Genomic DNA, 11,375 nt, shown 5'->3' with positions numbered 1-11,375 from the left:
CATCCGGTCCTCCTCGTCGCAGCTGCAGGCAGCCTGAGCCACATTCCTCACCTCTGAGTCACTGCTCCAGGCCTTGGGTTGCCTTGCCTCCAGCTTGGCCTAAGGACCAGGTCACTGTTGACTTCATCTTCTGTTTGTCCTTTTATTCACCACAACACTACAGATTTCTTGTATTGACTACCTGGAATGACTAAAGAAATTTTTCCTTTCTTAAATTATCCCCTTCCCTTTTCTGTGTCCGCTTCTAAAATCTAGCCTATCCAATCCCTAACATTTCTTCTATCAGATTTTCTTGATTATTCAAATACCATTTTAATCTCCAGTCTAGCATATCCAGTGGGTTCCAGACACACTCCCAGCTACCTCTTTGGTGCCCTCTGATCTTCTCCTCCATTCTTATCAATGTCTTATTTCCTTGACTATCTTTGTGGGCCTCCTACGGAGGAATATTGCTTCTCTCCATTCCTCACAGGAGTGCATGGGATAAATGGATAAAAATGAATGATTGCAATGATGCCAAACATCTAAACCAAGTGATTTTTTTTTGTACCGAGAATCGAACTCGGGTCCTTCCGCTTGCAAGGCAGGCAGCGGAACCACTGAGCTAAATCCCCGCCCTAAATCAAGTGATTTTGAGTTCAATGAACCAGATATTTTGAGACCAGGTAGATTTATCTTAAATAAATGGTAGAACTCCCAGAATCATGTCATTGAATTTCAAATATGTATCATACATAGTTCAGGGCTAAATTTGTGCTAATTACTAATTCTAGATAAGTAACAAGGAATGCCAATGGTTTTAGAAAATTTATGTCAGGGAAACTTAAAATTGAAAACATCCTTCCCTGATCATTGGCATTTTTACCCAGAAATGACAGTGGCACTGCCCACCATCTACACAGCACATCTTAGGTTGGGGCTATTTATTCTCGGAACATTCTTTCTAATATTCTGACTTTGAGGAACCACTCATTATTCTATAAACAGTATTCATTGTGTGTTGTGCAAGATGATTCGCAATTTCTAGTTATTTTCCCCAATTAGAAGATTTACTACTTTACTAACTTACACTGTCACACTACTGTTAACTGCTTTCCATAACTTGGTCAAGAATATTTATGGAGTTCTACCATATTCAGGCTCTTCTGAGAGTTAAGCTCCCTGCCCTCCCTACTCAGCCTGGTGAGCAGGGCAACATGCGAAGGCCTCTGGGCTTCACTGGAGGGAGGCAGGGACAGAGGAGGGGACAGGGAAGCTTGCTGGAGTAAGTGGCTGTTGAGCTATGGGGAAGTTCTGCAAATAATACTATTTCCATCAAGTGCTAAGGGATGAGAGAGCACTCTAAGGGACAGAGGACAGGAAGTAAACCTGCCACATTGTGGGAAATCAAGAGTTATGTTGGACACAATGCATTTGGAAAACATAAGGCCAGAAATCTTAATGGGCATTAAGAAGCACTTTTCCACATCCAATATGGGGTTCTGAGGGCAGTGAAATCAAGCTGCAAAGTCTCAATCTCTTCATGAGGATCTGCTCTTCAAGAAGCAGTGGAGATCAGTCATGGGGACCCCAGGGAAGCCAGGACACACCCTCCTGACACTTCTCCCATTCCCAATAGCCCCAGGACAGGCTCAGACCACAAGTCTTAGGCAGGCTTCTCCCATGGGTTTGGGCAGATGGTCAACATCCCTGGGCCTTATTTTCCTTCAGATTAAAATGGGAGTAATAGTGCCTGCCTTGGAGAGTGCTCAGAAAGTCCTGAGGGATTGGCTTGCAAAAATAGCTTGTACCTGGTGTTTGTGGTTAAGGATGGGATGGGATTGGACCTTCCTTAGAGAAGGGCCTGCATGTCAAGAGGCTCGGGGCACTGTGTGGGAGAACTGGACTCTGCCTAGAACTTTCCTTTGGCCCTCTCACTCCTGCTTACACTGACTGAAAAGACAATAAAACCTAGAGTTTCTGGAATAGCAATGAGTCAGAAATGGAAAGAACCTTACCACGTATTGCTCCCAATCCTCTCCCCCCAATTTCATCAAGACAATTTCTGTTCTTTTCCACTAGGTTCGATGACTTAGAAGGAAACAAAACAATAGTTTAGATAAATATCACATTTGGCAAAGCCATCGAACATTTTTAGTCTTGACGCTGGTTTTCACTGAGAAATTTATGAAACACATGAGATATGCAAGGCTCATTGTTGAGCATTGTATTACCAATGAAAAGTAGGTGAAATTAAGCCCAATCTTTCCTTCAAAGATAGTGTATTGGTCAGGGTTCTCTGAAGACCAACCCAGAACCAGAAGTTTGTGTGTGTGTGTGTGTGTGTGTGTGTGTGTGTATGGAGAGAGAGAGAGAGAGAGGGAGAGGGAGAAAGAGAGAGAGTTATCTTAAGGAATAATCCACAGATGGGTAGGTATAGGTAGGGAACATTTGAGTATGAAGACAACTTGAAGGCAGAATTCCTTCTTATTTGGGACCCTAAATCTTTTTTACTTAAAGTCTTCAATAGATTGGATAAGGCCTGTCCATATTATGAGGGATAATTTTCTTTAACTCTACTGGTTTAAATATTAATCTCATCTAAAAAGTACCTTCACACCAATATCCAGACAGTTTAAAACTTGGATACCATGGCCCAGCCAATTTGACACATAAAATTAATGACCACAGAACATGACATGTACATTTGTACAGCAATGTTCTCAGGAACATGTAGGCAGAGTTCCTGGGCTCCTTCTTGCTCTCCTCAGGCAGCTCCAAACCAATTGTCTCCTGCCAGAGAAAGCAGAGGTTGAGGAGTCCCACGCATAGACACAGAGGTTTGGCTCACAGCTTTCTTGCCCCTAGTAGCTGTGCAGTTTTTCCCTTGAACTTCAGGTACCACTGGTGTAAAGTGAGCATGCCACTACACCTACCTACCTTGCAGGATTATTGTGAGCATGAAATGGAAAAGTATATGGGATGCTCTGTGCTCTGCTAGGGGCAGTCACTGTGCTATTGGAAAGGGTCAGAGTGCTCAGACACAGAACAGTGCAGAGAGGTCCTGTCTCCTGATAGGTGGATGTAGGCTCTTCTTATGGGGTGAGAAAACAGAGAAAGAAGCTCCAACCTCAAAGACAAGTCCAAGATCCGTGGGAATACATCAGCAATCCTCCCAAACCTGAGCTCCTATACTGGGTGTCTCTCTTTAAATTACTATGTGCTTGTTCTAAAAATTCAGAGTAAAAAATTTAAATTTCCCTTCTTGGTCACTGTTATGATTCATATCTACAATCCCTTCAGAAGTCTAATGCATTTGGAAGGTGACTGGATAATGCAGGTGCTATACCCATCAGCTGGTTAGCCCATGGATAGGTTCATAGCTCACTGTGTTGTTCAGAGGTGGGGCCTGATCAGAAGAGGTGGATTACTAAGGGCATGACTCGAAGGTGTATTCTTGTCCCCAGCTCCTCCCCCTTCTCTTTGCTTCCTGCTGCCGTGTGAGCAGCTTTCCTCCACCAGGCCCTTCCACCAAGTGGTTTCTGCCATGGACTGAACCCACTGAAGCTGTGAGCCAAAATAAACCTCTCCTCCTTCAAGTTGTGAATGTGGGATATTTTGTCCCCGTGACAGTAAAGTGACCAGAACAGTCATTCTTACCCCAAAATCCTCTCCCTTCTTCAAAGGAGATTACTATTAACTCTGTGGTATGAATCAGTTCACATCCTTTCTTAACAGATCTTTTTCTTTTACTGCAAAAATGATGTTTGTGTTCATCTGTTTTCTGATTTTATAAGGAATACCACATATTGAATAAATTATAAACAATGGAGGTTTGTTTGGCCTGGGCGTCTGGAGGCTGAGAAGTCCAAAGACATGACACTGGTGTGGTCTTTGTGCTATGGAAGAGCAAGTGAGCACATATGAGACATGGAGGGGTGTAGAGAACAGGGGAAGGGGACGTTACCAGAACCTCTGCAGTGAGTCCTAGTCTCCTGGGAGCCACGGCAGCACAAGGCGAATTACAGGAAAGGTAGAAAAATGAGACTTGGAGAAGAAGCTGAGCTTTGGGTCTGATCAGTGCTGCTCTGGGAAACAAAGACAAAAGCCCCTGAGTTTGCCCCACCTTTTATTCAGCACATCAGGAGAAACAAATGTAACAAATGACTTGCAGAGAGGTCGGTACACTGGGATGAACAAAGTGTAACAAATGACTGGGCCGAGGATTTAGCTCAGTGGTTTCTCTGCGTGCCTCGCAAGCACAAGGACCTGAGTTCCATCCCCGGTAGCAAAAAAACCCCCAAAACACAAATGACTAGGGGGCGGTAGAAATCCAAGAACAATGAGGAACTGAGCAGGAGAAGATTTTGTTCCTCCCAGGATGTCTTCAGCTGGTGTAATCTTGTCCTGGAGCATCACAGCATCACCAGACTGCTGAGGTCTTAGCTGTGACCGGAGGCCAAAATGGAATTATGTCTCCAAATGCCATAGCTGGCCTGTAGGCAGGAGAACTAGGCCTAATCAAATGATTTTTCCCCAAAATGATGTGGAATTGCTCCAGACAGAGGGGTAGAGGCCAAACTGATCCTTTTTTATCAGGAATCTACTCCTGCAGTAACTAATCCAGTCCTTCAATAAGAATGAGTTCCTTGGTGAGGGCAGAGACTTCTGGACCTATTCACTTCTGAAAAACCCCACCTCCCCACACAGTTGTATTGGGGATTAAGTTTCCAACATGTGAACTTGGGGGATGCTTCAAACCATGGAAGAGTTTTGTGATTTTGTTGTTCACTGAGCCATATACCACCATATCTGCTTTTTCGTATCTAAATCTGACTTTTTGTGTAATAGGTTTTAAATTTTTCTATTCACTATTTAGAGAAGAAAAGAAAATAAATAAAAATCTTACAAATGAAAGATAAGCCTCGCTGTAAGCCTAAAAATCAGTTTTATCTAGTCCCTTACTCTCTGAGAAAGGCCTCGGCAATACCACCATAGGGTCTTGCCTTTGCTCTCTGAGATCCAGCCTGCACCTCAGTTTCTACTTATGTAATCCATTCCTAGAGTATCCTCTGTTCCTGGCTTCTGTCGTCAGGGTGAGCCAAAAGTGTTGGCGTTCTGTTGCTCTATAATCAAAGAAATGTTACAATCAAATTTCAGAGACTGGTAACCAGAGGGCACAAATCCTTAGGTTACTGATACTGCTACAAAACCTCCCTGACAGTCAAGCAAGAAGCTTGGAGGAACTGTACAAATATATATCTTTGGGGCATCGTTTTCAAAGTCTGGCATGGTCTTTGAAGGGACTTTTTGTTTGAACAAAACAGAAACTCTCATCTTTATCTCTAGTTAGCAATTTCCTCTCCACTTGTTATTGGGGGAGATATCAGTCAGCATGGCCTTGGCCGGATCTCTCAGAAGCCCTTGCAATATTCCACACTGCAAAACCCTCAGGCCATGCCCTCCTGGAATGATCTGAAGCTCCAAGTCACCAGGGTTGGTGGATGTGACTCATCTTCCTGACCCCAAGTGCAGGAGAGTGGCGTGTTTGGTGCTCGCTGTGCACCTGTCAGCAGTCAGTATCCTGTAGGCCCGGAAAACACTGACTGCCCAGGAAAGCCTTTGTCTTTAGTTGGAACAAAAGCACCAGTGGACAAAGGCCACTGAGTCATGGAAGAAAACCAGGTGGATCCAGGAGTCCTGTGTTTGCGTTGAAAAGGATCCCCACTTCCCCATCCAACACTGGCACACAACAAGTAAATTACTAGTGCTTTACTCATTTTTAAGAGTTTTATGGCCTGTTATCATTTGAGACACAATGGTTACATACATAAAATATCAAAAAAGTCGTAAGAAGTGATGATTTTTTAGAGACCAGTAAATAGTTTCTATAAGCTCCTCCTCTAACTCCTTTATTTGCTGGAGCTCATCCATGAGGGGCTTCTGCTGACCCCCCAAAACTCTCATGCCCCGTCTCTTCTGGCCTCAATCACAGATCATTTATTTATTTCACTAGTTTACTCCTTCCTTTACCCCATAAAAAAGTTGAGCTGGCTTATTAAAATATACAGAATAAGGCTAGAATAAATGCCTATGATAAGCAATAAAGAAGATATGGAAAATGACTGATAGGAGACAAATATATGGAAATGTCTATCACACGATGTTGTTCAGTTGCTGTAAGTGGACTGCACCTTTAGATCAAAGACCCCTAGGAGCCAAAGAAATGAAAAAAATAGGCAGAAAGTGCAAACAGAGAGAGGTTTGCCTTTTTAATGCGTAGACCAAAGGGGCAGTGGGTGATCACAGTCCATACAACAAAAGAATGAGTTGAATGCTCTGCTGACATTTTCTCATTTGATCCTGACCGTCATGTGTGGTGGAAATTATTATTATGCTCATTTTACAGATAAGAAAACTATGAATTGAAAAGTCAGACACTAACTTGACCAAAACAACAGGCTTAGTCAATCGTAGAAATCAGATTCAAAACCAGGCAGCTGGACTCCAGCTGTGGATGCTGAACCAGAAAGCTCACCTGGCAGAGTAGTGGGGGCCATGAGGGGCTGTGGAGGGGACTCTTCTACAATAAGCATTTTCATAAGACTGTCCCCTTCCCATTTTCAATGCAGCTCCTTAACACAGGCACAAAAGCATAAACCCAGCTGAAATTCAGTGAAAGCAATTTCTTGATCCCCAACCGTTTAGTCATATGCTTAGTTCTTTGAATATCTAATTTTCTTCTCTGTATTTCCAGCATGAATGCAGGAGGGTGTGGTCTGTGGCTTTGCAGTGTGGAATACTGGAAGGACTTTTTACAGAGATCCGGCCAAGACCTTGCTGACTGATATCTCCCCTAATAACAAGTGGGGAGGAAATTGCTAACTAGAGATAAAGATGAGAGTTTCTGGTCTTTTCAAAGAAAAAGTCCCTTCAAAGACAATACCAGACCTTTGAAATGATTCTCCAAAGGCATACAATTGTATAATTCCTCCAAATTCTTTGCGTTGATGTCTACAAGGCTTTGTAGAGAAACAGTGATCTAAGGATTTGTGTCTACTCATTACCAATCTTATCTATGTGCTGAGTCTATCAGGAAGGCGATCAACAGCTATCTTCTCTCACCAGAGTCAGTCATTCTAACACACCCAGAATCCTCTCTTGTATGATTCACTGGTACCCCAGGAGAAATTCAAAACTGATGTGTTTGATTTCTCCACAGCCTACTAACTTATATACAGGAAGGTCTCATTTTCTTCCTCAGCCCCCCAGGACAGTGGAACACACAACATAAACCTCTATTAAAAAACACCTAAAAGACAATTGCACCTGCCTTGTGGGTTTTTTTTCTCCTAACCTATGGTTTGTGAGATGCTTTAGGAATTGAATGTTTCTTGTATTCAAGAACTCGTACTATTTAAGCAGCATTTCTCAAACTATCAGCATCCATGAGCCAGTTCAAGCCAATGTACATCATCAATTTAATCATAACTTTTTTTTGGTACTGGGGATTGAATGCAGGACCTTGTGCTTTCGAATCAGGTGCGGTGCCACTGAGCTAAATCCTCTGCCCAGTCATAACTCTCAATAATAAAAAATCATATTCTTTAAAAAGTTTTTAACTATGGAGAAATTGAAAAAGATACAACAGTAGAATAGTATAACAAGCCCCCAGGTGCTCAGCACTCAACTTTAACAATAATTGACTCATGGCCAATCTTGTTTCAACACTACACCCATCCACTTCCTCTCTCCCACATTATCCTAAAACAAATCCCAGATATCATATCATTCCACCCATAAATATTTCAGCAAGTGTCTCTAAAAATATGAACCCTTTCTTTCAACATTACAATACTACCATCACAAAAATTATTCATACGAATTCGTAAATATCTTCCAATATCATGCTACATCAAATTTCCAATTGTCTCAAAAATAGTTTAAATTTTTTGTTAGAATCAGGCTCCAAATAAAGATAGATAGAACATTATTTTAAATAGTACTAATTGTTCATGCATTTGTAACAAGACATCATTTGCTATCTCTCCCCAAGATGTCTGTCCTATTTGACGATGGGTCAAGTTCCATACTCCATCAGTTTCCTTCCTTACCCTTTATTTTTACTAAGTTCAACAAACATTCCCACCTCACAGATATTGCCAGTGTGAACAGTATCACATTTCTTATGCCTTTTCCCAAGACCCATGGATTCAGAAAACAGAGATTCATCATCAAAAGCATTTTTGACCCACCATCAGGTTCCAAATCAATTACAACACACATTCAAAATCTGGACAGTGGCACACACCTGTAATCCCAGCACTATGGGAGGTTGGGGCAGAACAATGGCAAGTTCAAATCTGCATTGGGCAATATAGACCTTCTCTCAAAATAAAAAATAAAAAGGGCTGAGGCTGTAGCTCTTTGCAAAGGCCTTGGGCCCAATGTCCACCACGCCCTGTGCCAAGTCTGGACAGATGCCTACTTTAACTTGGGAGACGGGAGCAAGTGGGTCTCCTTTAAACACAAGAACTGTCCCCATCCCTCTGGAAAGTAAATTTCCAACATAATGGGTAGTTCTTAAATACTCATAGATCTCTTGCCTCTCTTACAATGAAGATACTTACCAAATATTAGGAAAGAGTCAAACTACAGTCAGAGCATATTGGATTTTAGTGTAGACTTAAGAAGAAAATCGGATTTCTCAAATTCAGCTAGTTGTTCTTCCTTGTAAGGGTTGTATTTATCTTTTGGACCCTCAAGAACAATGCCAGAATTGACCAGGAGTCAGTGACAAATCGCCAGTAGACACATCACGATGGGCAGAGTCATTCAAGTTGCTGGAAGGTGCTCTGATAGCAGAGTGGAAAGCAGAGGGATAGGATCAGAGTGCCACAAAGCATGGGCAGGAGGACACTGGAAATGTCAGAGCAGGGGGTGAGGTGCTCCTGAAGTCAGGCTGGAGCAGGCTCAAGTAGAAGAGGAAGAGCATAATATGAGAGATGAGGAGGCAAACACTTGGGGGCCAAGTGAATGTGTGCAGAGGTGCAAAGATGGAAGAGGGAGGAGACTGCGATGACATTCACGTTTCTGACTCCAGCATGTGATGCCATAAAAAGGGATCCTAAATACACACTGCTGTGATTTGAACATTATTTGTCTCCCAGTGCTTCATGTGCTGGGAGCTTGGTCCTTGGGGTAGCAATGTTGGAAGATAGGACCATTAGGAGATGAGGCTTAGTGGGATGTCCTTGGGCCTGGCAGCATGCCCATGGAAGGGACTGAGCAACCCCAGTTGCTCTCTCTCTTGCTTCCTGTTTATCTGATGTGAGCTCTTCTCTCTCATGTGTTCCTGCTAGGGTGTGACACAGCCAAGAGGGCCTTTAGCAGAGCATGCCAGTGCAATGCCCTCAAATCTTCAGGACTGCGATTAAAAAAAAAAAACTCTTCTATTTATAAAATTAGCCTGCCTCAGTTATTCAATTATAGTTGTGAAAATTGGACTAGTACAGACACACACACACACTGAAGCCTCTGTCAAATTGTCCATAACCCTGAGATAGAGAAAGCTGATTTTGATTTGGCAATAGAAATGTATCCTTGTGAGATATTTTGTTTGTAGTTAGAGCACGAGTCCTCACCACTGGCTGCATATTGAAAGCATTAAAAGAGTTTAAAATATGCTATGCCCAGGCCCGTGCTCAGCCCAATTAAATCAGAGTCTGAGTTTACTTTTTTTTTTGATTCTTTGGCTTTTGGAGATAGGGTCTATGTATTCTGGCTGGCCTTGAACTTGCAGTAATCTTTGCCTCTGCCTCCCGAGTGCTGGGTTTATAAGTGTGTCCCACCATGCTCCAGTGAAGTTTTTTGAGGCAGGGTCTCACTATGTAGTTCAGGCTGGTCTTGAACTCACTAGGTACCCCAGGCTGGCCTTGAACTTGTACCAATCCTTCTGCTTCTGCCTCCTGAGTGCTGGGACTACAGGCATGCACCACAATACCTGGTTGAGTTTGTTTTGTTTTTTAACCAAGGAAAAATGGATTTAGTTAGTAACAAATTAAATATGAACATGAGGCAAACTTGAAACATAGCTCCTCCATTTATATTTCATTAAAACTCTGAATGACTAAAAAAAAATCTTCTAGCCAGGCATGGTGGTGCATGCCTGTAATCCCAGCACTCTGGGTGGCTGAGGCAGAACTGAAAGTTCGAGGCCAGCCTGGGCAACTCAGCAACTTAGTGAGATCTTGTTTCAAAATAAAAATGAATAAGGACTGAAGATGTAGCTCAGCGTGAAGGCCCTGAGTTCAATGCCCCATATCACACACACACACACACACACACACACACACACACACACATAAATAGAGCCACACATGCACAAATCAGCTTCTACATTTTGGGATGCTGACAATTTCATATGCTGATTTTGATGGAGACTCAACTATATACCTTTTTCAAAACTCATTGCATCATAATTTAAAATTAGTGAATTTCACTGAGTCTAAATTGTACTGTAATAAAGCTGACAAAATATCCAAAAACTCTTTGGCTATTTTCAAGACTCCCTCATCTCCTGACCCCAAAGGTGATTCCTGTGTGCAGACAGAGCTGAGAACCACTGGGCAACAACATGGACACGGACAGTTATATCAGCACAGTATTGATTATCACCTGTACCCAAACCTGAAGGACTCATGGCAGAAACATTCGCAGCTTGAAGCTTCGTTTGGCTCTGCTTGGACCTCTGGAGTTTGGGGTGAGAAATGACCTGAACTTTGGAATGCACAGGTCTCCCGCAGTAAGAAAAAAAATACTACTAATAAAATAAAAGCCCATGGGGAAAGCATGGTGGGGCACAGCACAGGGAGCAAGGTGTCCATTCCATGAGCTTGCCTTCTGCCTGTGGAAGGCAGGAGCCCTCACACTCCTGTGTGCACCATGGTCACACTGCGATACCTGTCAGATAGATTCCCAGCTCCACTCCCTGGGTCAGTCAGAAGGTCTCGGTGTGGCCTAGGAGTCTGCATTTCAGCACATCGCAGGGTGGCTCTCACAGAGAGAGGGTTCATAGAACACACGCCCAGAAACTCTGAGAGGCCTGTGGGAGCAAGCGCCTGAGGGTCCTCCCTGGAGGGCATGTGCAGGGCAGGGCTTCCCTTAATCTCTGAATAGGTAGGTCTGAGGTGGAACCCAGTGTCAGCGTTGGAAATGCCCATCTCAGGGGGTCTTCATGGAAAAGAAATGGCTCTGCTCCAAGTTTTCTCCACATAATGGAAGACGGAAGTAAAGCAGGAAGGGCCCTTGGCTTAATTTCTCCTTGTTTCTACTGAAAGGGAAGCTGGGGGTTTTCCTAGGATGCAAGTCAGTAGGAAGTGCAGGGGCCAGGATGG

This window comes from Heterocephalus glaber, unplaced genomic scaffold (genome assembly GCF_053883595.1).
Source record: "Heterocephalus glaber isolate CG9 unplaced genomic scaffold, H.glaber_assembly_v1.0 deba00000331, whole genome shotgun sequence".
Lineage (NCBI taxonomy): Eukaryota > Metazoa > Chordata > Mammalia > Rodentia > Bathyergidae > Heterocephalus > Heterocephalus glaber.
Note: the sequence above shows the minus strand (reverse complement) of the source record.